The sequence below is a fragment of the Micropterus salmoides genome, unplaced genomic scaffold (genome assembly GCF_014851395.1).
Source record: "Micropterus salmoides isolate LMB-PRFRI ecotype aquatic unplaced genomic scaffold, ASM1485139v1 Ms_hic_scaffold_19, whole genome shotgun sequence".
In the NCBI taxonomy this organism is placed as follows: domain Eukaryota; kingdom Metazoa; phylum Chordata; class Actinopteri; order Centrarchiformes; family Centrarchidae; genus Micropterus; species Micropterus salmoides.
Genome location: NW_024041039.1, coordinates 10632885 through 10657917, shown reverse-complemented (window position 1 = coordinate 10657917; position 25033 = coordinate 10632885). Strand labels below are relative to the sequence as shown.

The following is a 25033-nucleotide window of genomic DNA, read 5'->3' as shown; positions in this document are numbered from 1 at the left end:
TGTAGCTTTTAATGGCTAATGTTAGCTAACCTTTGATAGATATTGCTATGTATCTGACTTTAGTTGAGTTTGCTGAGATTTGCTTTAACACTACATTTGAGAATGCCATGGATAATCATTTCACTGGTTTTATCATAAGGTAAACAAGAAATAAACACAATGTACCTCTCCATTAAGCTTGCTTTCAGACAGGTCGCCTAATGATAATGTCTTTAAAGCAACTGACTCAAGAGATTCTTGGTAATACAAGGAAAACAATATTGAATTACCTGTAATTGCCACTTGTTGCCACTATTTAGCAAAATATGCATTGTGATCTTACACATAGGCCCTAAAGACAATTTTCCCAAACATTTTTGGTCATTTCCCATAAGGAATTTCTGCATTTGTGTTTTTTGTTGGGTATTTCTCACAGGTTTAAAGTGGGCTGGACTCCATTTGAAAAGGGTAACATCATCCATCTCTGCTGACCCATCAGGATTTACCCACATTTCATTCTGATGACAGTTGTGGGGCTGTTTGCTCATGTTGCCAGGCTACTGTCAATCAAATCTGATTTTAAAAAAAACACACACATTCCTGATGAAGCAGATTAGCTGTAGTTTTGAGTGTTAAACTCTAAAGGGGGGGAAAAAACAGAAAAAACACTTTTTTCCCCTGAATTTTAATTGTTGTTCATTTTGTCATGAATATGTAATGTTGTTAAGAAATACTTAAGATTTGAAACCATGTTTTCTTGGGCTTTAAAGGTTTTTCAACTTATTGTGGCATACGATATTTAGCAAATGGGGATTTAATGGAGACATACACAAGGCTTTGGCTTGACAATCAGTTTGGGTTTGTTAGTTATTAACTACAGACTAAATTACTCACCACAAACCTAACTTTACCAACAGAGCCGTGCAAAGCTGCACCTACATTTAACTTTGAGGCAGATGACACCTTAACACAGAATACACAGTTTTCTTACTCACCACTTGCCCTTGTAAAGCACAAGTGCTCTGACTAAGCTGACGGTTGATATTATAATGTTTACCTTGTGGTTTGACATGCATGGTTCACTCTGGGCCGAACCGGACAACTGACTAAGCAGTAGTTAAGAGCGTCACACCACAGTGTAAATGCAAAGCTCTGATATTTCTGCTAGTGTAAATCTAGAGCACTTGTAAGCAAAGTAAGTGATATGTAGACCGTCAAATAACTAATTCCATTTATTGACAAAACTTTCTGATTTCTTTTGTAAGTAACAGAAGAGAAAAGAGCTCTCTGACACGATATTTATTGTGTTTTTACTACTTATTATTTTAAAAAAGTACAAGCATGACATTTAGATCAGGCATTCATTGTGCCGCCTAAGAAATTTGTATTCAGTAACTTTAAAAAAACTATGTGTTAAACTAACAAAAATAGAGAAATTGGTAGTAAACAAAACGTGGAGGCATGCTGATGTTGCATATCTGTGAGTGTGCACAAAATCACACAGTACAGTCATAACCTACACACACACACATTTCCTAGCAGACTGTTGGCTTGCTGCAAAGCATCACGAGCATGCACACTCAGAGTCTCTCTCTCACCCCCCCCCCCCCACCCCCACCCCCACACACACACACACACACACACACACACACACACACACACACACACAAAAAGTCCTCAAGCCAGTCAAACACACACTGTCTTCTGACCAGACATGAGGAGTGACAAAGCACCACGTCCTTCCATCAGCAGCCTGCAGACTCACTCCCACTCCCCTGTCGACCTCTGACCTTGATGACAACAGACTGTTATCACCGTCACTCCTGCAAGGTAAACACAGCGTCCTATAAAAACTAGCAGACAGACATAATGGTGTACTGAAGCTGTGTGTGTGTGTGTCTGCCAATGTGTTGTGAATGCTCACTTTTATCTGTCTGTCCATGTGTGTTCTGTCCTCTTTAAACATTTGTTTTGTTGGTCCTTTACCCTGCTTTTTTATTAAATCATCATGCGCTATCTACTCTGCCCTTTAAATAACTAATTCCTAAATCCAGCCCACCTGCAGCCACAACCAAAGCTTAGGCTGAGCCAACGCCATCGATTTTTCTGCTGAATGTTCAGGAAAAAGCGGGGTTTAGAGCACACGACTCTTGCCAAAATGCTAAATATTTACCCAGGGTGACGCAAGCAGTGCCCTGCTATTGAACTGCTCTCGGCTATATTTAGAAGTTCCTCACCACCAGACCAATCAAGATAACATGAAAGACATAAAATGAGTCTTCTTAAGCACAAGCTCCCCAACTCCCCTCAACCCACTTCAAGTTAACCCTCACAGCAGATTCCCAGTCGTATCACCAAACACATGGTGAAGACCTAACAGCTCCACGCTAACTACGCTAACAGCTCATGTTCTTGCCTTTAACCTCATAATCTCACCTTATCATTAAAGACATTGGACATAATCAGCATGTGAAGTTTGGACCAAAAATACAAACACAGCCCTATTGCTTGCACACTCCCCGTCAGCTCCTTTCCACAAATCATACACAAATGTATATGGGTTTTTGCTCAAACTAAACCAATAAAGGGGGGGGGGAGTGAGTCAGGGCCTGGAGCCAGCTGAGCTCTCCTCCTCTCCCAGGAGAACCGCCACGCCACGGACAGCTGGAAACCATTGACAGGAGTTTGGGGTTAGTGAGCAAGAGGGGAGAGGGGCTTGACAGAGAAGATCACGGGGCCTGCACATCTTGATGAATCTGCGTTCCACAAGTAAGACCAGAAACCGAGGAGAAGAAGAACAAGCATGTGTCATATATTTTCATGCTGGGAGTGACTGAGAGAGAGAGAGAGAGAGAGAGAGAGAGAGAGAGAGAGAGAGAGAGAGAGAGAGAGAGAGAGAGAGCAGTGTTTAAAAATAATGAATCATCAGCTTTCCCGAAAGAGGTCTAAAGAAAAGCTGAAAGAGAAAAATAAGTATTTTCTCCAAATGGGATGTATTGGTCATTGATGAAAATCTAACGTTTACATGACTTTATGAGTTCCAGGTTCCAAGAAAACACATTAAAGTACTTCAGCACAAAAACAACCTCTGCAGACATGCAGGATGAGGACATTATGCTGATTTGAATCATGCAGCACTTGACACTTTGGCGCAATGTATGAGCAAGCCAAGCCTGGGTTGAATTATTGCCAATTTAGCAAAAAAAAAAAAAAAAAACACGGGGAAGTGGTTTTTCAAACTTTCTCAATACTCAATTCTTGATGCCTGCAAGAAGTACGTGGGTGTAACCTGGTGTTTTTGAGTTTATCTTTTTAGGGTTGGAATCAAGAACCACTTTATCTTGTGTTTTGTCTCAAACTTCGTAGAAGAGGGGTGGGAAAATGAAGTAAGAAAAAGAGAAAAGAAGGAAGAGAGAAGGAGAGAGAGAGAGAGACCACCTGCCATTCAAAATCCCAACTATGAAGACAGAGGTTTTACACAAAACATGACACAAACATCCTCCATCTGTACCGCTTCAAACCAACACCACAACACGACATAACAGCCTGCAGCTTTATCCAGTCAACTCTGTGATTACTAGATAAACAGAAGACAACTGCACAACTTCTACTCCCATGACATCAGGCCTTTCTCTTTGCCATACACTTGAACAAAAACACTAAATACTTCAATCACCAGTTTCTTGATGAGGAAGATGTTTCATAAAAAACAAACTGTCCTAAAATCGAAGAAGTTGGTGCCGGCTTGACGTAAACACAATCTCCAAATGAAAAAGACCAGATTAAGTTAAGTTAATTGATGTAAAAAGACAGAAGTTCCACCTCAAGCACTACCAACCATCACATTTGGCACTACCAACCATCAACCTTGGCACAATGGGTGCTAGGGCCTTCTCCTACACTGCACCCAAACTCTAGAACTCTCTTCCCTCCCACACTGGACTCTATTACTTAAAAACTGCTCTCAAAACTCATCTTTTCAAACTAGCATACACACTGTAATAATGTGTAACACTGATTTCAATTTGATAGTTGATGTTTTACTTCTAAGTACTTTTTTTGTTTTTTGTCTTTTATGCTGTTTTAATGATGCTATGTATTATTTTTGCTTGTCGTATCTATGATGTAAGGCGACCTTGAGTGTCATGAAGGGCGCCATCAAATAAAATGTTTTATTATCATTTATTATTATAAGCACCTCCTTGTATACTCTGGGTGTTAAAAGTGCAGACATTAATAAGTCACCCTCGATGGAACTTTTGATGTTCGGTATCCTATTCAAGCATGTGAAGTATTTCATTTTCTCCTTGATCTCGTCATTCCCTGGATTCTGTGTGTACATGTGGAAGGTCTATTTTTACTGGTTTACCTGCACCTGAACCATGTGGACAGCTGGTTTCCATTTCCATTGGTCAAAAAAAGGAGAAGAACAACATGGCTTCCCTACTCAGCAGCACCCAGAGATCCCTTGAAAATCTTGCCTCCCAGCAGCTTTTCATTTTTGCAGTTCAGTTTTTGGACAGATTGAACAAACAAGGTAAATGTTAATTAGTGAACTTTAAAGGCAGGCTAACTGTTTCCCCCTGTCTCCAGTCTTTGTGCTAAGCGAAGCTAACTAGCTGCTGGCTGTAGCGTTAATTATAACAGACAGATATGAGAGTGGTATTAATCGAACTCTCAACATTAAAACAAGTAAGTGTATTTCCCACAATGGCAAACTTTACATCAATATGCAAAGAATGGTAGCAATGTTTCAGACATGCAACCCTTTGTCTACGCATATTCCATTTGTATGGCAGAAGTACAAAAGTACAGCATTTAATGCATTAACCTTCATGGGTACAGCTTGACATGGCAATGAACTACTTAGGATTTCTTTCTCCTTAAAATGGCAGATTGAAAGTCGACGAATTTCATATTTTCTTTGCTAAATTGTAACTGTGTGTGTTACTGAAGCCAGCAGGCAATACAGTGACATTTATGTTGTTTCCATCCATCTTTGTTCAAGATGATATTTAATTCCTGAGTTCTCAAGACACGCTAATCCCATAGCACAGCACACACAGCTAACAAATGATTACAAGAATATAATCACAGTGTTTGGGTTTCCTACAGCCATGCCCCTGGGACAGTGGTCACAGCTTGGTGGGAGTCTAGTCGTGTTTTAATTCCAATTGGCTTCCTCTCGTGGAGCTGATTAGAAAGTCTGTTGTCCATTACAGATGTTTTTTTGAGTGGAAAAACAAAGCGATCCTCAAGTTGACTATTCTGGTTTGCACACGACTACAGAACAACACAAAAATATATAAATATTCTCTTCATGTCATGCTGCACAGTAGGTGCAAGTGTGCTGTTGCATGTGCATCTGAAACTAGATATTGCATTCATGGATATATGCACTGAGTGGAAAAATACAACAATGGTATCAAAGGAAAGTGCATGAGGAAACATGGCATGTTTTTTTGAGTTATTGTCCCAGAATTTCAAACTACTTAATCATCTGTGTCTATTCAGAGCCAACCAGTTGTTTAGTAACATTAAACATTCATGAAGTTCACCTTCATGACGTCATCAGTAATCACAAAAGGTGGCTGCTTAAGGAGTTCAGGGGAAATTGCAAACCTAAGTTACTGTTACATCATACGTTTCAGAGATATCCAAGATCAGAGGTGCAGTAAGTGGCCCCCTCCATGCAGCAGCTGATGACACCAGGAGTTTACTCTTGGATTTTCCTTTGCCTAACTTGGTCATAGAGACCTGCTCCACCAGCAGCCTCATGCAGCTTTAAGCTTTCAGAAGGATAAAGATGACTGACACACCTCAGCAGCGAGGAAAACATGTGGGTCATGGTGTCATCGCCCTGCACTCCTTCCCATTATGCCCTCATTCCTTTATGTAATCATTAAATCACTGATGGATGTTGTGAGAGGAGCAGCAGGGGGCTGGGAAAGACAGCGAGATGAATAAAGAAAAAGAAAGAAACAGGAAGATGCAAGGTGTTTTTCTGGCATCAGAGGTGTAGTCTGAAGTCTGACCTGCAGATAATGACGTGAGGTGTTATAAAAGGCAGATGTTGCTGTAACATCACAAATATGGTCTGTTATGACCGCGTGTCTCCATGTGTTTGTGCTTCATAATTAAAACATTTACAGATTGTGAGGGCCGTGCTTCTAATTCAGCATCATCCTTTCCAAAAATTACTCATCTAGCACTTGTTGAGTTCATGAGAAAATATTTCAACACTCAGAGGTTTGCACAGGTCTGTAGGTGATGTTCTTGAAAAAGCAAACTTGAGTTCCATGTTTTGCTCACAGTCATATATTCTGACGGTGATTAATTCATTTGTTGAGGTAAGAAAGCCTACGGGTCGATTTTATCACCACAATCACATCATTAAATCCACTCACACCAGATGAAATGCTGTTTCAGTTTGATGCTGGTTGAGAACTGACTCTTTGGCAGCGTTAACTACTCATCATCTGAAATAATGTCAGCTGCTTAGCAAAATCATTTCATTCTTTTTAAAGGATTCTCAGTTATTTAGACTAGTTTCTTTGTTTAATGTAGTGATAAATTAACTCTAGGGTTTTACCCCTGAAATCTGTTTTGACAAGACAAACAATGCGCTTTTTATGAGACTAATAATCAACTTCCTGTGTAGTCCCTGAACTCAGTCTATTGTCACGAATCTAACTCAAGATGTTGTGACATGGTTTCCTTTGCTGAGCCAATGCAGCCCACAAGCGTGTCCACAAGCGTGCAGCCGCTAGAACCTGAAGTGCAGCACGTATGAAGGAAACCACTCCAGTTGGAGAAATTGGATCCATCTATGGGGAATATCCCAAAATAAACCCTCTGTTCTCCCATATCAGGCCTTGTATAAATAAGATAGCACTGCAGGCATACTGCACCATGGGAATTAGCCAATCCAGTCCTGTAAACATCAGCCAATGACTTCTGGCAGGCTGGCTGGCTCTCAGGAGGGGAGTTTCTGCACTGGAATTCATAAATAAATCACTTTTCTGGGAGGATTATGTGTCCACAGTCCCTGTACTCCTGGCCCCTCCCCCAAAAATAAACAGGGCCAAGCAGAAATAGCAGAGTTTAAGCACCACTACAGGAAATTATCTGGGCTTGTTGCTATAATTTGGGGACATTATTTTCATAACATTTGCATTTTAGTAAGACCCTTTTTCAGACCATATTACACAATCTCCTCCACTCCCCTCTACGATGTGTGACTGCACATTCCTAGTTACATGAAGAAAAATAAATACAGCAAGTCACCCAAACAGAATAAAGGATCGTCTGTAACACTTTGATGACTTATGATTTGGTAGGAAGCACAAGTCACTTTCTGCAATTCTTCAAATAGTTTCCAACACAAGAATGAGGTCAAGTGACCTTTAGCCACGATGCTTGTGTTATTATCCAGTGGTTGTTTTGAGGGACTGTTTATGCCATTAACAGGTTCCCAGAGGAAGTAATGCAGCACTATTTAAACCCACTTAGCCTGGCCCTCCCTAGACAAACATGGGGGCCAAGTGACACATGCTGAATAAAGGGTTTGGGTTGGAGTCAGTAGTGTAGTAGAAATGCTAAAAAGGTTGGAATTCATGCCATTTTTGATAACATACAGAAATAAACATGTAAATAGAATTGATTTGCGGGTTTGTAGGTTGAAACTGGGCAAATTTTGGTTGAAAAGTAAATTAATTATTTAGGGTCTAAATAACATGTAATCAGTGTTTCAACAGCATTTCAATGACAACATTTCAAACAGCCCCGTATTCAGAGGAATTAAGTTCATAGTGGAAGATTCTGCACCCTGTGATTTATCTGATTGAAATGTTTAGTATCAATGCAGGAAGTAGTATAGCGCTTTATGTAGTTAAATGGAAGGAGGGGAATGGATGTGGGGGTGGTGGATGGGTATGTAGCAAGTCAAAATTTCATGCAGGAGACTGGAGACATATCCCGGCACAGACTAGCAATGAAGAGGCATTTAATAAATTAATCCTAATCATAACATAGCCTTTAAGAGTAACTTGACCCCCCCGAAAATCTTGTTTTTGCTCATCTCCAGTGGTTCAAATTTTCAGCTGGCTGCAGTGATGTACAGGTGTACTCCAGGATCACTGTTAGGTGTGGTTACAGGTGGCAATAAAGCACACTTGAGAGGAATCTTATAACCAGAGAGGGCAGTAAAACACTACCCAGGTTTTAAAATACCGGAATTACCCTTCAAATTACTCTTTAAGCAAGAATTTTTGTTACCTAACCCTAATCGTACCTTAACCATAGTTTATGTATTTGCCATTTAAACAGAATCTTTCCCTAACCTGCCCCAGACCTGGGACAAGACCTGCTTCATTCTTGACTATGAAAAAAGAAATGCTCATAAAACAAGTCAAAAAAACTAACAAAAAGTCTCTTGACTTGTAGATCACCAAATCATGCTTACCGGCTGAGTTAGCATTTTTGATCAGAGTTAGTTGTGTTTTCTGCTTCTGTGTCATATATGGGTTGGGGCATTGACTTATAAGCCCTATATATTAACACACTTAACACAATAGCTGCCACTGCTTGACATCAGGTTAACAAGCTCTCTGACCAAAATAACAAGATCTTTGGTCCGAATGATGATCCTTGGACGTCATGGAAATTATAATGAATATAATGAATTATGCTTAAGTAAATGAAAGGTAAGGACAGGGGGATTTTCCAAATGGGGGAGGTTGTTGTTGTTCTTGCTCTTTCACGCTACTAACTCATTCTTGTGTGGGCAATGAATGGGTTAAACGCCTGAGCGGTGAGAAGCTTCATGCCTTCAAATGTACACAGAGGTATCAAAGAGTGGAGCGCTCTTCGCCACCTCTGCATGTTCCATACAGTCTGCAAAACTTTTACTCATACAGTACAATGCACAGAAAAGTTTGGTGGGTGGTATGGATGCCTGCAAAAGGAGACATGCAGAACAACCCCCAACATCCTGTTCGATATTTATGCACACAGATGCTGCAACACCACAGCACGCCGAAAAACACAGCACAACACAAATGTGTGACACTACGACAGTTACGAGTCAGGAAATAAAGTGAATTTTAACATTTTCTTAGTGGTTACGACGTGAAAAATTCAGGTAATTTCAGCTCTGAAAGGGCACAACTACACTTTTTGTGTTTCTGTGATTAAGAAGGTTTGGGGAAAGTAAGGGGGCTTCCTCTTTCCACATTAATACGATTAGAGGAAGGAAGTGACATAATTTCCTGCCGTGGCACGAGGCCGATAACACACTGCATGTGTTATATTCACAGAAGAAACTGACACTTGCCTGAGGTGAACTCGTTCAAATCTGCAAATTATCTCTTTATTTATCCTTTATCCTTTTTCATTTATTGTCAACCCATATTTAATGTTCTTTCTTGATGCTTGGCTGAAGGTTTCTTGGTACTTGGTGTTAATTCTTGTCCATTGTATTAAAACAAACACCTTTAACTGTGCGAGAATATAAACCAGGTTTTGTTATAAGGCAATCATGTCTAACCTACAGCCCATTAGTCATAACCTGATCATTACAGATAAGAAAATGCCCTGCAGGAACCTCTGTTAACCTTGACTGTAGGATCAGGCCATTCTGGAAAGAGTTTGCCACTTTAATTTTAATCAGATGAGTCAGTATTTCTAAAACCCTCATGAGTTTATCATGAGAAACAACAGTGAGTGACTCATAATCTTAATATTAACCTGATAATGTGTGTCAATATTATTCATTTTGACTGCACTGCTATTATACACTGATATTATAAGAGTGGCTGTCTCTTTTTTTGAATGAAACTCACTTAACTTTTATTAAGTGATCGTGCCAGGACACAAATTTCAAGAAATATAGCCAGAGGAGATTTACTACAGTGATACAGCAAATGACAATGTAAATAAGCTAATGAGCTTTAGAGTCACATCTCTAAAAGCACATCAGAACGACAAGTGTGACTGTGGCCAGAGAGGACACGTTGTGCAACATTGTTTGTAAACTGAACCCTGAACTAGCGATTGCTGGGTTCACAGCGTGAGTCACAGTCTGTGGTATCGCCAGGATTTAACAGCTCAGTAAACAAGGCAACAGATTGCCAAACAGGAGAAAGTGCTCTGGAAATTACCCAGGAAGCTCCGCGGTTCAGATGGGGGAAAATCATCTTCAGCCTCAATCAATTGATAAGAGGGGACACTCTCATCTTGGACTTTATTTCTAATTCGCTGAGGAAGAAACTTGGTCAAAGACTAAATATTGTGCGCAGGCTGAGTGTGTTTTTGTCTAAAAGACAACAAGCAAGACTGAAAGAGAAAGAAAACAAAGAAAGAATGTGAATGTAAAAGGAAACAAATGTGAGAGGCATATCAAGAGTGTAAAACTACAGCTCCACTTTCACTAAAAAGGCACATTTTGTCAGTGTTACATCACAATCAACAAAACAACCTTTAATTCAACATGACCCTTCACCATCTTTAGAAAACATCCAACCCAGACTTTGTCTCACCTTTTGTTCTGTGGGCGATGGAGTAATGACTAATTCTAGATACAACAGTTTCCCAAAATCAGGGTTGGCAAAGGTTAGCGCGCCACTCTTGTTCTGATAATGGACCAGCCGGGCCACATGGAGACAGAGTCGACACATTGTCAGAGTCAAAAGTCCACAGTTTCCACTTTGGACTTGGCTGCAGCTCAGAGAGGCTACAGGCCACTTGCTCCCAGACTGATAAACAACTCCTGGGCAGAGAAACAGGCCGACTGAGAGCAAGCTGAATGTACGCACAGATTTAACAAAGCAAAAGTTGAATAGGTGTGAAATGATGCATTACATATTGGCAAATAAATACTCGGTATGTTCAGCTGAAGTATGTTTATGTTATTTTTCAAAAACTGGAACCAAGCCTTACAGAGTGGCATGCGGCTTGCGGTTTAAGGAGCACAAGGAATATGAAACTGGCTTGATTTAGTATACTGATGATAAATACTAATATTATAGCAACACAAAGCTAAAAAAAATAAACTATGATGGTGGTGAAACGGCTCCAGAAAGATCTCGGAAAACAATACTAAATCCTTGGAAAATGTGTGTTGTGATTTTTTAATTTGCTGTGGCATTTCAAGATCATGTCTGCTGGCGCCTGGAAAAATGGGCAACTTCCCTGAACATTCAGACCACCAGGACCCTGGACTTTCAACAGTGTTTGAGAGAGATACTACAGTTTGTAGTCTATGGACGATAGCTCACACATCTGTGTTTCCACTGGCCCACCATGCACATCTCCACGGTTTAAAGTTGAACAAACGTGAAACACCGGAACAGGAAAAGCACTCTTGAATGAATTTGGCTTCAACAGAAGTGAATAGGAGATAGAGCCAAAATTTGCAAGACAAAAGTCTAGTGTGTCCCTACATTTACTGCGTCTCCTGGTTTGCGCAATTGAAATGTAGTTTAGAAATGTGCAGCACTAGAGCACAATATCAGCTGACATGTTTAGGGCCTTCAGAAGGGGGCCCGCTTTATTACCTGATCTTGACATCCTGTCTAGGAGAGGGTCCTTGTGTCAAAAAATTGGTTTCAGTGCTTGCTTAGGCCTTTTTCACAGATGCCATTTAGACTTGTCACAGCAGGAAAAGCACAGGTGTTACTAATAACATTAACAATGTGTTAAATTTGTATTAAATCAAATTACCATACTCAAAAATGGGACCAAGCATAGAATAACTGGACCCAGAGATTGGGAGGAAGTCGGGGTTATGGGGGACCCAGCAGCTCTCTTTTTTTTATATAGCCGGTTAATCCAGCCATGATCGGTGCAAAAACAGTATACTATTAAATTAGAATATACTGATCACAATGGGTTTTTAGATATGTCATTGGTCTACATTGCTGGAAAGACTCACCTACAATGCTTGAAATGCCCACCTCATTATAATGTTGATCATTTAATTTAGCTTGTGGGCATTTTTTAAATGTCATAGGCATTTTTAAAAACTGTCATGGGCATTTTTGCCTCGCACCCCTTTTGAGTTCTGAGCCTGTTGTGTTTGCACAACCTCGCATTACATCAAGACCTGCGCACAGGAAGTGGGCAGCAAGGGGAGTTCTTTTAGAGGCCTAAAATAGCTTGTCACACACTAAGATTAAGTTTCTAAAGTTTTCTGCTTGGGCGCGTCCTCTATTGTGCTTCAGTGACAGCTCATTGTAATGATATAAAGGGGAGATATTTTCAAAAGCAAAAACAGGTGAGGAGGCCTCTGTACTGAAGAGAACCAGTTCTCCAAGAAAAACTGAAGCTTACAGTCCAAGTAGAGCCTTATGAAACCAAAAAGGCAATTTTTTTTAACACACTTCCTGAGCTGCTGTGGCTCAGGAGGTAGAGCGGGTTGCCCATTAGTCAGAAGTTCGGCGGTTCAATCCCTGGCTCCTCCAGGCTGCATGTCAAAGTATTCTTGGGCAAGACTGAACCCTGATTGCCTCTGGTGGCTGTTCCGCCAGTGTATGAATGTGTGTGCAGATGTAGTGTAAAAGCGCTTTGAGTGGTCGAAAAGACTAGAAAGGCACTATACTATACAAATACGGAAAGAAAGAGATCAGTGTAGCGGCTGCAATGTTCATTAACCAGTGACACTACTGCTTGGGAGTCTCGAGGGTACTCTCTGTGTCAGAGGCATGTGAGGTTGACGCGAAAAGTCGGCACTGCAACTTCGAGGAGGAACAACCATGAATCACCCAAAAATCAACAAGCCAAGTTGTTCCCAGTAGAGCTTTATTCCATCAAACTACCGAGGGTCATATAAAGTATGTGGCATTGTCACTGTACACTGTGTAAGGGAGTGCGGACTTAGAGATGTGTCATAAAAATATCTCGCCACAGTATATGAACTTTATTTAACCTACCTCAGGAAATGGCTATGGAATAATTCACCTCAGATTTATAACATTTTTCTCCAGTTTGTGTTTTATGAGTCATCGCAATTTCTCCCCTTTATCATCTCTTTCTATCATCACATTAGGGTGCAACAAGTTCATGAATTTGACCTAGAATTGGTGTTATTGCAGCACAGAGAATGAACATGCTTGTTGCCCGACAAAACATAAAAGAACTCACATATACTGGAAGGAAGCTGTACTATACGACTAAACACCAGGAGTTTACATTCAGAGCTGTGGGACTGTAACAGCACTGTCATGACTGGTAGCAGCAGCATTACCACAGCCACAGAAGCAAAATGCAACTACTGCGCTGTAAGCTGATTCTTAAGAATGCATCTGTTCCTGATCTGTGATATTGCTCTGAAAATCTGAAAATTACAAGTCATAATATTATTTCATTACTTTTTATGTGGGTTTTAGTCTTTGTTCCTTATATCCCTGCGCTATATGTACCCAAGGGATTGTACACAGTGTCTGCATGGTGTGTTTAAGAGCTTCTGCTTTGTCATTTTTTACTGCAGAGGTCCCAGAAGCAACAGGAAGGCAGGAAGTTCCACCCTGCCCCCCATCCTCCTTTAACCTGGCTCAGACTGCAGCCAGGCCAAGTCAAGGCACAGTCTGATCCACTCCTCCCTTTCGACTGTTATCGTGTATGCAGGACTGCGACTATACACAAACACACAGATTTTTTTACACACGATTCTTTACAAACATTTTCTTTTACACAATCCCTAAACCCGGTGACACAAAAACTCAATCTCCACCAACTTGCTCTTATTCCTTGCCTTCCCCCTTCCACCTCGCCTTCTAACTTCATCCAAAAATCCAGTACTGCCCCCCTCACCTCCCCTCCCTATCCCTCCATCCTCTCTACTCCCCCCCCCTCCATCTTATGGGCCCTCTACTGACAGCTGGCTCTGATTATGGCGGTGAAAAATAGGGCAGTCACGCCAGCAATCCCCCCCTGCAGCATTCCTACAGCATGACTCCGCACTTTCTCCCAACCCTGGTGCTAGGCCTGTCTTGGCCTCCCTCCCTCTGCATCTCTCTGCTTCTGTCTTTCTTCAGCTGTCTTTATTTCTTTGTCCCTTGTTGATTTTCCATTTAAATACTGTATACTAGCAGAGACAAAGAGGTAAAGTTTATGCAAGCAGCTGTTTGAGGGGATTTGTGTCCTCCTGCTGTAATGGATGTTTTAAAAAGGAGCTGGACTGAGGGTACACAAGGAGAAATTGAATGGGAGAATGTGCTTAAGTTAGTCATATGACAAAGATAGATGGATGAGATAGAAGCACCAGTCGACAGCTTCTTCACATATGGAGCACAATTCAAACACACAGTGAGCCCGCACAAGAGCAAACACACTCCATCACTGCCTCGTGCTATGATGTTTATGGTAAATTACATGACTATATAATGATTGCAGCATGTCCGAGAGCACATTGTTTTGGCAGATTTTTCCATACGTACTTATTTATTTGTCTAAACTGAAAAAGACAAAAACCACTCTGTTGGCATAAGCATAAACAGTGGATGCTGGCTGGGTTTTGTTACATGATTTGGCTCCATTGAAGCAATTCAGACCATAAAAAGCTGCAGTTTTAGCACATCTATCCACACCTGTGCTAGCCAAACTTTTCACCTTGGGTGCGTCTACTCTCTCCTGCTTGACATACTGGAAAATAGAGAACTTGCCCAGAATTCATAACAGAATCTTGACGCCATAAAACTTAAAATAGTTGGCTGGGAATTTATTTTCTTCATCAAGAAAAATTATCAGGGGATTAATATATATTATTTCACAATCTGAACAATACACCCTAAGTGTTACAGCTGAATAATAGAGTATATTATAATATTTTATGTAACATTTTACTATATCTGTACACTCCTGAATTTACTGTAAAGATCCACAATCCCTTTGCCAGCAGGATATGGTGATGTGGTTACATGACAGATTTATCTGCGGTTGCGCAAGCTACTTCACCACTAAAAATGTCATGTCTTTTAGCGAGGTGTTTGTTTGCTAAAATATGTGGCATGAAGAAAGAAAATACATTCAGGTCAGTCCTTTGTTGAAAGGTTTACTGTAATGTAACTACAGAATCAGATGTGAGCACTCTGCCTTCACACTGTTCAACTATGCCTTCCCCCATTTTAGCCACATATTAGCATTAAACTAGGTGATTAAAGCTAATCACTCAAAATTAGCTAATAAAAGATAGTGTTTCCAAATAGATCCACTGAATCGAAAGTCTTTAAAACAGCAGTACTTTTCCTAAACCCCATACTGTATCTTTGAAATACCTTGATAATCTGTTTGACTGTCAAATCAGCCTACAGCCTCTAGCATTCCTGTTAGGATTACTCCCATGTTGAAAATGAAATATCCCAATGGTCCTGCACAATCATCATATTTAATATATGTCCCAAGTCCCAAATATCCTCACAGGATTCCCTATGATACAAGACCAAGGACCCTAAATTCAAAGTTTGGATGGTATTAACCAACAGAACCTATCCTCTATAGCATGTTGCTTCCCACTGCAACTAGTTTCAAAATCTGATAACTTAAAAACACTTTGCTCAATATAAGGTCAGTTTCCAACAAAACTTTATTTTACATGATTGTATTATTACTAGGGACCTTGATTCCTTGTTTTTAACAGAAACATGGTTAAGAGCAGGTGACCACAGCCAGTTAAATAAACTCTGCCCTCTAAATTATTAATTCTTCAGCTCCCCTTGGGCTACAGAGGAGGCCTTGCTGTAATTTTTAAAAGATAATTTTAAGTGCAGCCTTATTCCTGTTAATAATTTAGCAAGTTTTGAGGTAATGATGTTTAAAATTAACTCTGTCTTTCCAGTTCTCTATATTGTTATTTATCGACACCCAACTTGTAACCCTGTGTTTCTTACTGCATTTTCAGAATTCTTAGCCTCTGTGGTTCTAAAATAGCCTACGATATGTTTTTTAAAACTGCAAGTGACAATATGCCCATTCTTTCTAATACAAATGAGCAGTTATTAGCCTTTAATTGTCAAACCCTAAGCATGGGTTCCTTTCAAAACTAAACTGAACTCCACAATCAAAATAGGCCCGTGGATGAGCCTAAATTGACCTGTAGAAAAGTTGAATACAGGAGGAAGTTCAGTAAAATGCAGGTTCATGACTTGCTGCTGAAAGAACTACAAACTTTGTACAATTGTAAAATAAGGAAACCAGGGACCAGTATTTCTCACAGCTAATCTCTGCCAACCAACACAACCCCAGAATACTGTTTAATACCATGAATGAGCTTGTAAACTCTCCTACCCTTACTGCAGACGTTTCATCTCCTCATAGAAAAGATTGATCATATTAGGGCAACTATCACTCGTCCCACCTCTGCAGCTGACCTCCTTTGCCCCTTCTTTGGTGTGTTGGACTGCTTTAGACCAGTATCACTGCAGGATCTTGGGAAAGTGATGTCACTGACCCTCATCAAGTCCCCATAATATTATCCCAAAAACTGCTCAAAGAAGCAGTAGAGTCAGTCAGGCCTGCACTGCTTACCATCATCAAAAGCTCCCTGCCCTCTGGAGTTGTACCAGATCTTTTTAAAAATGCTTGTGTTCAACTGCTGCTGAATGACCTGGTTTATATTCCACAGACTTCCAAAAGAAACTTACAAACTGACTTTCGTATCAAAAATCTTAGTAAAAATTGTAACCAACTATTACAGGCACTTAATAACAACAATATTTTGGAGGAGTTAAAACCTGCTTTCCGCATGCTACATAGCACAGAAACTTCCCTCCTTGAGTCACAAATGATTTACTGATGGCTGCAGACTCTGGTACATGTTCTGTTTTACTATTGCTTGACCTCTGTGCTGCATTTGACACCATCAGCCATGCCACCCTTATAGACAGATTAAGACAGTGGGCGTATATTACAGGAACTGCTCTGGACTGGTTTTCCTCATACTTAGCCAGCAGGAAATTTTTTGTTTCTGTTGGTGAATTTAGCTCACGAACCGCTCAGACAAAACATGGAATCCCGGTTATTCTAGTACTTACAAAATATATTCTAGAATAGATTACTTTTCAGTGTCAGCAAAACTCCTCTCTAATATTAGAGGATGTCACTACAACAGCATAGTTAGCTTGGACCATGCAGCTGTATCTATGATTTATGTTTAGCCAAAGCTGATACGTCAATCTCCACAGTGAAGATTTCATTTGAAAATGGATGAAGGACTCAACATTTCTTTCTTCAGGAGAAGAAAATAGATTATGAGATTACCACATCGTCGACTTCTGCCTTCTGACTAGGTGGGAAGCCTTCAGTGTATTCATTAGAGGCCAAATTATAAATTATACAAGCAGAAGAACAAGAGAGACACAGGAAAGGATTTGAGATTTGGAATCCAAAATCAAAGCGCTTGAAAGCAGGCGTTTTTTAGGAAGGGGCAGAATAAATATTAAATCTCTAAGCAATTATTATTATTCAGAACTCAATAGAATGGGTTAATATCCAATAAAGCTCAAACAAACTGCCTGGTAAACCCCTTGCATGCTACACCAAACAGCAGCAAACAGAGAGGGCAATAACTAATATTGAGGAATGGGTAACCTCTACAAATCTGGGTACACTAGTGGTGCTCATATCCAGACTGAATTCCTGGACAAACAAAGATTTCTGAAGAAAAAAAAACAATTAAACATTGTTGAGATATCAGAAGCTGAAAAATAGTTAAATAATAGCAGGGCCAGATGACCTCCCAGATTGGCTCATATTAACATTTTAAAGATAAATTGATAAAAACCTCTTTCTGAGATATTCTTTTAAACCTACACTAATGGTTATCTATCTGTTTCAGAGAGAGAGGCCTTGATTATCCTGCTTCCAAAACCAGGTAAAACTAATACTAAATGTGAAAATCGGCATCCCATAAGTCAATAGAACAATACAAAGATCCTTAGTAAAATATTGGCAAAGAGGCTGGAGGATGTACTTTCAGGAATAGCAGGGTTTTTAAAGGGGAGATAAGGGTTTCATAATGTGAGATGTGTTCTCAATATTCTATATTACCAAAGGGAGAAAAGGGATATGGTTCTTCTCTAGCTGGATGCAGACAAACATATCCCTGACAAGACAGAAGTTCTCATCATTGGCTCCCTGAACACATCTTAAAACAAATACAGCCACTCCTCGGCCCCCCTCACTCCCAACATAAAGTCAGCTACAAAATATCTGGGTGTTTTCCTGGATAATAACTTCAGCCTGGAGCAACATGTAAAGAAAGCAGTCCAGTCGTGTTTTATCAACTGAGGAACGTATCCATAATCTGATCAGTTCTGTACATACTGTAATGCCTTGTTTACTTGTCTAAACAATTGACCTATGGAACAGCTCCAAATTGCAGCAGCAGCTAGACTACTGACCCAAACAAAGAAATTCTCAGACAGATTTTGGCTTCACTAAATTGGCTTCCTGACTCTTTTAGAACCCATTTTAAGGTGCTTTTAATCACATACAAAGTTCTGAATTATCTGCCGCCGGATTACAACTGAGCTCCTCACACCCTACTGTCCGAACAGGTCCCTCAGGTCTGCTAGTCTGGGTCTTCAAAGTTTTCCACTCCATGTTAAAAATAATGGATGATTGAGCCTTTGCAGTATTGACTCCTCGGCTCTGGATAAGCCTTCCACTGAGTATTAGATCAGCTGACACTGCTTCTAAATCTTATACTTTTATAAAAACACCTTCCCTAACAGCTAACATCGGTGGTCATGAGCTGGTGGTCTGTGATTTCATTCATTGAGAGTCTTTTATGTGTGTATATATACATGCATATATGTATGGACGCATATAGTACTATGTGTATGTGGATGTGGATGTATGCTTGTATGTATATGCACATATTTCATTATTTGCCTCCTGCAATTGTCCCTAATGTTGCTTACGTTTTTAATTTTCTGAGCTTGGAAAGCACTTTGTGTTCTATAAATCTAATTATTACATTATTATTATTATTATATGGAGCGGAGAGAGTTGTTACAGCATGAAGTGAGTGCTCCAAAGGCCAGCAGATGCCTTGTGTCAGATTGCATAAACAAGACAGAACACTTTCATCCATCATGCTGCTGAACTGGGAGATTTAGGCCCTCTTATCCGGCTCAAAGCATCTTGTTGAAGCAAAGACATTTTCAGGGCACTGACGTTGATATTACCTCAGTGGAGATAAATCATGACTGAGCTTTACAAAGACCCACTCTAGGCTTCTCTCTCTCTCTTTGACTTTAGAAACATTATTATTTCACAAGTCTTCATCCTCTAATCGTGTCAAAGAGTTCAACCCTTATTTACTCAGAAGATTTTTATGATAGCAGAAGGCAGTTTTAATCTTACATAACATCAATGTGATTCAGAGGCTTGTCAGCAGGACAGAGTGTTCCTGTGTGTGAGGACTCTCAGACAAAAACACAACAGTCTCCGGCTCGAGTCAATTAAGGCACTCACTCAAAATAAGACAAAAGACGTAATCATAAAATGTCAAGCATGAGAGTGAAATTAGTCTAATGGCAGCGTTTCTAGTTTAAGCACCAAAGCTGCAAATTGTGCGTCATTATTGATAGCATTATTCAATATGAGAGTTTGTTGAGGTAAGCATGTTTATGATGAAATGTAGACAGCTTTCAGTGGTATTTTAATTGTGCACCCATCTTGTGTGGTGAGTCATGCAGCAAGAAAGTTTCCCACAGTGGAAGCTCCTCTGTACTCTACCAAGGTTCTACCTACACATCAGCCCTTTGTCTCTATAGCTGCATACTTATCTTTGCTCCTCACTCGCTACCTGTGTTCCTGTCTGTCTCTCCATTCACAAAGCTTAATTGCTCAGTGGATGATCAAAGCAGGTCAGGATAACTCACAAGTTGGCCAGAATTTTGCAACATGTATGTGTAGGTGACAATAAAGTATCTTCTTCTTCTTAGAAACAGGCCAAGTCTGCGGGGCCTGCACAGCTGTTGGACAAAGTGGGGGAAAGTGAGATTTTATTAAAATAAGGTAAATGATTGAGATCCCCATATTAAACGTAACAGGTTTCCCCCGCAGGGATGGTGCTCATGTGGAACTAATTTCACCCTCCTCTTCATAATTTCATTGATTTTACTGGATTGCGGGATCAATGGGTGTCTCACATAGAAATTGACCGCATCCTTCTGTAAGTGTACGTGTGAACATAAGCCAGCATGAAGGCAGAGAAAAATGTTTTATTTTTTCCTAGTTTGAAAAGTACTAGTTCAAGAGAGAAATTTCTTTTAGCGTAATTAGCATCAAAAGCTCATTTTGTGAGTCACTTATTACAAATCCACTTCTAGCTGCAAAGCCAGCCATGAGTTTTATTACCCTTGGATCAAACTTGCACATGCGTTAACTGGTGCAACACAGTTTTTAGTCAAACAGCAAAAAGGCAGTCCTGTGATGCCTGTATATGCCTGGTGAAGTACTTATAGCTCTTTATTATGATAAGGAAAGTTAAAAATAAAGACTGGAGTTTAATGGTGTACATACAGTTCCCAGTGACAACTTTTGGACACTGAGTGTCGAGTTGGAGGGCTTTAATGGAGTAAACACTGTTAACAGACAGTTGGAAGGTTTCAATGAAGAGAAAGGGGGATTGTTTGGGTGTATTTTGGCAGGGGTTTTGGCGTATTACAGTGGTACTGGTAATGGTATGAAGGTGGGGGCTGTCAGCTTGGGATTTTTGGTAAATGTGCCATTATTTACGAGTCGGGTGGGCTGAGGGGGACAATAAACTTTCTTTTCTGGGAAAGCCATTCAATTTTACTAGACTTTGTAGAACCTATAAGAGTGCAAGGCGAGAAAAAAAAGAGGCAAACCAGAAAGTATTTAACAAGCGCAAAAGTGTTTCCATATTCAGTTGTCACACAACACAGCAATAATGTGAGTACTCCCCTGGGTTGACAAAGTCACATGGGCTGCCATTTGGGCCTGATGTGACACTAATAGTGCTTACTGGAAACATAAACAAGCAGTGTGCGTTTTTATTCTTAGCTCTGCATCATAAAAAGGGCAAACTTGCTGACAAGCATGTTACTGGTAAAATTATAATAAAAATCTGCCTTGACAAGTCATTTAATCTCATATTCAGCCTTCAAATCGCATTGTTCTTAAATTAAGAGAAAAACTGAGCCAATGGTGTGAAGTAATTTCACTTGTTCTCAATTGAGTTTCTTTTCGTTTGAGGAATTCATCTAGAAATGGCTGTCAAAATCTTGTAATGAGACATTAGGCAGTGGCATGCAGAAAATGACATTCGGTTTTCATATTTCTTGGAACAAGTCGCTCTTGTGTCAGAAACAAGTAGATTTTGCAATTTTAAAGGCCCACAAATGGAATAATTGACTTGTTAGGAAGGTAATGTTTAGGTCTGGACCCATAGATGCTTCCACAGTTTGGAAAACAGGCAATTAGACCCCTGTGAGGTATATGGCTGTAGGACAATCCCCATCGTCCTGTTGGATACAAGTGGCTGGAGCCCAGGAACTGCTCTGGACGGGCTGTTGGACCCTGGCAGCAGAAAATTATAGCGTTGGCCAGGAAAGTCAACCAAATGGGCTGATTCTTCTTATTCAATCCAAAAGACTCCACACAGCTGCACTTTCTTTCACTGCCAGGGAAGAAGAGTCTGAAAGAGGCAGAGGAGAAAGAGAGGCGGAGCGGGGAACAGTTGGGGGCATTTGGACTGGACCAGCCTCAAAGACCCAGAGGGTTGTTTTCTTTACAAAAACAGGAGAAAAAGAAGCAGCTTAGACTCATCTTGGACATCAAACTCTATTTTGGGCTGTGCTGTGTTTGGACTGTGGGCAATCACACAAAATCCCTCAGAGTTGTTTTCTTTGAGTAATTGGGGACGCTTTTGCACAATTACAATCAAAGAGGTAAGATGGTGATGTATTCTGGCGCTTTCGAGAACATAAAATGCTGTTTAAACCGTTGTCTATTTTCCTCTGAGTTAATCTTTCTGCCATAGGCTCCTTGATCTTTATCCACATAGCTTGGGTTTTACTCATTTCCTCATCCTTTTCCATTAAAGTGAGGACGGATTCACAAGCTCATGTGCATCTCAGCAGGGTCAGAGAGAAGAAAAGAGCAGACCTCACGGGGGCTTTTCATCTCAGGAGGACAGGCAAAGGTGCAGTTTAACATATGAATAATCTGCTGCTGTAGGTGAAACACCTGTAGCTCCCAAAGCAGCAAACTATTTGACAGCACAGAGTTCACCACTACACAAACCTGCAGCTTTTCTTGAGCTACACTACCCGTTGTCTCCTCATACACCATAAGCCAAGGTGGCCCTGAGAGCTTAGCAAGCTACAACAACAACAAAAAACACACATACAAACAGACTAATCACAAGCAAAGGAAGAAAACATCTTCATCCTTTTGACAACACACTGATTGATTAAGGGAAATTGGTTGCAGTGTGGGGAAAAAATTGTCCAAAATAAAAATATACACAGTAGAAATAGTTACAGACATTGTACACACATGGCAGACACCCAAAACCAGTGGCAGCATGTATGGTGTCATACCACACAGGCATAAGGAACATTAGGACATTACAGTGATCAACACTACCCACTACTACACAGCACCACCCTGAAGTGGAAAACATATTTAGCATAAGAGAACATGCTGAAAATAAAGAAAAAACAACCACATACAGAAATGCACTACAAATACAGAAACACAACTGATTTCTTTAGGCAGAAGTTTACTACCTATATTGAGAGTAGTAGCGGGGAAAAAATCCTGCAGGGATGTATTCATCAAGCAGTCTGCAGATAACTATAATTTGTAGCATGGTACTGGCAATAAAGACAGACACTAAAAAAGTTTCAATTAGAGCTGCAGTAACAATAAAAGCACAGTTATTTTTTTTTTTTACAATAAATCATCACACGCCTACAACAAGAAGGAATTTGACGACACCATACGCACTGGGTCGACTGAGGACTGCGCACAAACAACTGATCCTATTCTCACAGCCCAACATCATTTAATCAAAACCACGCTTACATCTATTCACACATCATCAAAAAGTGAATTTCCAAAGTCTCGTTTACGAGAGCCGAGCTATTGAAACAAAACGCAGCCATGTCAGAGAAGCGCGTCCTTGTCAATAGCATCTGGAGGAATATCAATAACTAGAGAGATGACACGTCCAATTCAATAAATCTGCGGGGATAAAGTGTGAGAAAAGTGGGCAGGGTCGCACGGGAGGTTGGTTTTGAGCATTGTCCGGAGCCGGACACATGGACTGTGTAATTCTAGTCCAGGAGTGACCACATGAGCTCTGGGACTGCTGGAGAATGGAGACAGATGGGGCAGGGGTAGGATTTTTTTGGTGAGAGAATGCTTTCCACTGTTCCTACGATATACAAAGCCCATTGATTTTTTCCTGTGTTGAGTGAAGAGCTGAGGAATATCTCGTTTCAGCGTCCGCCGCATGGTCATGACACCTGGACCAGGGTCAGGCCTGTCCAGTCTCTAGTGCAGACATGCTAAGCCCGGGGGGGAACTGGACACTACCAAGTACCAGAATCCTCCCTACATCCCTAAGCCTTTCTTCCCTAGTGTGTCTGGACGTTCATATCATCTGCCTTCTCTGCACTGAGAGTGTGCTGCATTGTGTACAGCTGTGGTCATCATCTTGTTTCTATAGCTTGATGGCTTTGAACTATGCTTCTTCTCTCCTTTGCGACCCCTAATGCATGAGTGGAAAACCAAAATCTCTCTTCCCATGAGCCCTCTGGACAGACAGAAAGATTGTTCCTCAGGAAACACGGGTCAGGAAGTCAGAGGCGGAAGCTGCCTTTTCGTTCTAAATACAACCCTCCTCTTGAGACCGTCGTGTCAGGAGAGAGTTGGACATTGAAACTCCTTTAAACACTGACCCCTCACTCTCTTGTTTTGTTGCTATTTTTGCGACCTTGCATTTAACCAAAACATCATTATTCTTCTTCTATTTCGCTGCAAATAGGCATTGACGGGGCCAAAGACTTTCATTTCAAAGATGGTGTTTGTTTTGAACTCTGGTCATGATTGTAATGATGTGACGTGTCAGAGCTATCCAAATGAGCCAAGCCTCGCATTGATGCCGCATCCCACCCAGTGTGAGAAGAAGGGCAGTGGAAGCGAGTGGGCATGTTGGAGCGATTCATGGGAACAACATCAGCAAGAGCAGCTGGCGGTTCACCACTAACAATGCTGTGGCTACTCTTATGGACAATTAATCGCTGCTAGCTCTTATTTTGCTCCCTCCCTCTCTCTCTCTCACTCACTCTCTTCCTCTGAGGCTAGTTTCACCCTGCAAGATGACCACAGTCCTCCCATATGAATTTGGCAAACATACCAACAGACATGAAAGGAGGCAATCATGGCGTTCTTGCTGTCAAAGCTTATACAGACAAGAACCGGATCATGCAAACGGGGATGTGGGGAACGAGAATGTATACAGAAATGAAACTCACGCAGTGTAATAGAGAATGTGGGCCAACACATGACAACATACTCAAGGAATCAAACCCTTTAGCTCGAACTTGGCTATCCTTGACCACTGATTTCACAACAGTCTGATTAGCTGTCCTGTCAGTGTTTCGAAAGATGTGCTCACATGCTGAGAAAAAATGGGAAGTTATAGGAATGTTAAGTAATCTATGGCTTCAGTGAAACATCGCTAAAAGTCGTGCTTGTAGTGGTGAAATGTAATGTACATTTACAAGTACTGTACTTAACTACAGTTTTTAGGTACTTGGAACTTAAACATTTATTTCACATCTTTAGTAACTTTTTAAGGTTTTACACAGAAATGTCAACTTAATGTCAGCCTGAACATAAAATACGGTATATGGATTTAGGTTAAACTACCAGTACATACTACCAACTACAACAGCAAAGTGCTTGTTACACATTAAAGTGTCCATAATAATGATTAAATTGTCAAATATATGATAATATAACACTCAATAGGGTCCCTTTTTATGTATATCAAGTTCTTTTACTTTATATATCC

General features: G+C 40.5%; 1 long non-coding RNA gene across 2 annotated transcripts in view; it reads right to left on the bottom strand.

Annotated features, from left to right (window-relative positions):
* Nucleotides 1-1633: 1633 nt before the first annotated feature.
* The window catches only part of LOC119909894, a 39904-nt gene continuing 16504 nt past the window's right edge, over nucleotides 1634-25033 (bottom strand). For both annotated transcript variants that reach the window (XR_005445565.1, XR_005445566.1), the window contains exon 4: nucleotides 1634-1802. This is a non-coding gene — a long non-coding RNA (uncharacterized LOC119909894). The remainder of the gene's footprint in view (nucleotides 1803-25033) is intronic.